Source organism: Arachis ipaensis, chromosome B7 (genome assembly GCF_059453495.1).
Source record: "Arachis ipaensis isolate K30076 ecotype BB chromosome B7, ASM5945349v1, whole genome shotgun sequence".
NCBI lineage: Eukaryota > Viridiplantae > Streptophyta > Magnoliopsida > Fabales > Fabaceae > Arachis > Arachis ipaensis.
In genome coordinates, this window is record NC_142442.1 from 20,925,320 (window position 1) to 20,928,151 (window position 2,832).

At 43.3% G+C, this 2,832-nt stretch overlaps 1 non-coding gene across 1 annotated transcript; it reads right to left on the minus strand.

Annotated features, from left to right (window-relative positions):
- Positions 1-530: 530 nt before the first annotated feature.
- On the minus strand, positions 531-638 carry LOC148550538 (small nucleolar RNA R71). Its single transcript, XR_015893392.1, has one exon. It is a non-coding gene; the product is annotated as a small nucleolar RNA R71 (small nucleolar RNA).
- Positions 639-2,832: the final 2,194 nt, after the last annotated feature.

The following is a 2,832-nucleotide window of genomic DNA, read 5'->3' on the forward strand; positions in this document are numbered from 1 at the left end:
GGGACAAAGAAAAAGGCATTCTTGTTGAAGCTGACCCAGAACCTAAAAGGACTCTGAAGAGGAAACTAAGAGAAGCTAAATTACAACAATCCAGAGACAACCTTATTAAAAATTTCGAACAAGTAAAGGAGATGGCAGCCGAACCCAACAACAATAATGCAAGGAGAATGCTTGGTGACTTTACTGCACCTAATTCCAATTTACATGGAAGGAGCATCTCCATTCCTACCATTGGAGCAAACAACTTTGAGCTGAAACCTCAGCTAGTTTCTCTGATGCAGCAGAACTGCAAGTTTCATGGACTTTCATTTGAAGATCCCTTTGAGTTCTTAACTGAATTCTTGCAGATCTGTGATACTGTTAAGACTAATGGAGTAGATCCTGAAGTCTACAGGCTCATGCTTTTCCCTTTTGTTGTAAGAGACAGAGCTAGAGTGTGGTTGGACTCTCAACCCAAAGACAGCCTGAACTCTTGGGATAAGCTGGTCACGGCTTTCTTAGCCAAGTTCTTTCCTCCTCAAAAACTGAGCAAGCTTAGAGCTGATGTTCAAACCTTCAGACAGAAAGAAGGTGAATCCCTCTATGAAGCTTGGGAAAGATACAAGCAGCTGACCAAAAAGTGTCCTTCTGACATGCTTTCAGAATGGACCATCCTGGATATATTCTATGATGGTTTATCTGAGCTATCAAAGATGTCATTGGATACTTCTGCAGGTGGATCCATTCACCTAAAGAAAATGCCTGCAGAAGCTCAAGAACTCATTGACATGGTTACTAATAACCAGTTCATGTACACTTCTGAGAGGAACCCTGTGAGTACTGGGACGCCTATGAAGAAGGGAGTTCTTGAAATTGATACTCTGAATGGCATATTGGTTCAGAACAAAATATTGACTCAGCAAGTCAATATGATTTCTCAGAGTCTGAATGAAATGCAAGCTGCATCCAACAGTACTCAAGAGGCATTTTCTGAAGAAGAAGCTTATGATCCTGAGAACCCTGCAATAGCAGAGTTAAATTACATGGGTGAACCATATGGAAACACCTACAATCCATCATGGAAAAATCACCCAAATCTCTCATGGAAGGATCAAAAGCCTCAACGAGGCTTTAATAATGGTGGAAGAAACAGGTTTAGCAATAGCAAGCCTTTTCCATCATCCACTCAGCAACAGACAGAGAATTCTGAGCAGAATCCATCTAGCTTAGCAAATTTAGTCTCTGATCTATCTAAGGCCACTGTGAGTTTCATGAATGAAACAAAGTCTTCCATTAGAAATTTGGAAGCACAAGTGGGTCAGCTGAGTAAAAGGATTACTGAAATCCCTCCTAGTACTCTCCCAAGCAATACAGAAGAGAATCCAAAAGGAGAGTGCAAGGCCATTGAATTAATGACCATGGCCGAACCCACAAGAGAGGAGAAGGACGTGAATCCCAAGGAAGAAAACCTCCTGGGACGTCCAGTGATCAATAAGGAGCTTCCCTCTGAGGAACCAAAGGACTCTGAGGCTCATCTAGAGACCATAGAGATTCCATTGAACCTCCTTATGTCATTCATGAGCTCTGATGAGTATTCCTCTTCTGAAGAAAATGAGGATGTTACTGAAGAGCAAGCTGCCAAGTTCCTTGGTGCAATCATGAAGCTAAATGCCAAATTATTTGGTATTGAAACTTGGGAAGATGAACCTCTCTTGTTCACCAATGAACTAAGTGATCTGGATCAACTGACATTGCCTCAGAAGAGACAGGATCCTGGAAAGTTCATAATACCTTGTACCATAGGCACCATGATCTTTAAGGCTCTGTGTGACCTTGGTTCAGGAATAAACCTCATGCCCCTCTCTGTAATAGAGAAACTGGGAATCTATGGGGTGCAAGCTGCTAAAATCTCATTAGAGATGGCAGACAATTCAAGAAAACAGGCTTATGGACAAGTAGAGGACGTGTTAGTAAAGGTTGAAGGCCTTTACATCCCTGCTGATTTCATAGTCCTGGATACTGGAAAGGAAGAGGATGAATCCATCATCCTAGGAAGACCTTTCCTAGCCACAGCAAGAGCTGTGATTGATGTGGACAGAGGAGAATTGATCCTTCAATTAAATAAGGACAAACTTGTGTTTACAGCTCAAGGATCTCTCTCTGCATCCATGGAGAGGAAGCAGAAAAAGCTTCTCTCAAAGCAGAGTCAACCAAAGCCCCCACAGTCAAACTCTAAGTTTGGTGTTGGGAGGCCACAACCAAACTCTAAGTTTGGTGTCAAACCCCCATATCCAAACTCTAAGTTTGGTGTTGGGAGGTCTCAACAAAGCTCTGCATAGCTGTGAGGCCCCATGAGAGCCCACTGTCAAGCTATTGACATTAAAGAAGCGCTTGTTGGGAGGCAACCCAATGTTTATTTATCTAATTTTATTCTTGTTTTTCATGTTTTCTTAGGTTCATGATCATGTGGAGTCACAAAATAAACGAAAAATTTAGAAACAGAATCAAAAACAGCAGAAGAAAAATCACACCCTGGAGGAAGCACCTGCCTGGCGTTCAACGCCAGAACAGAGCATGGTTCTGGCGCTGAACGCCCAAAATGGGCAGTATCTGGGCGCTGAACGCCCAAAATGGGCATCATCTGGGCGCTGAACGCCAGAATTGCACCCTGGAGAGGAGCTGGCGCTGAACGCCCAGAACAAGCATGGTTCTGGTGTTCAACGCCAGAAATGGGCAACAAATGGGCGTTGAACGCCCAAAATGGGCACCAACCTGGCGCTGAACGCCCAGAGTTGTGTGCAAGGGCATTTTACATGCCTAATTTGGTGCAAGGTTGTAAATCTTTGAACACCT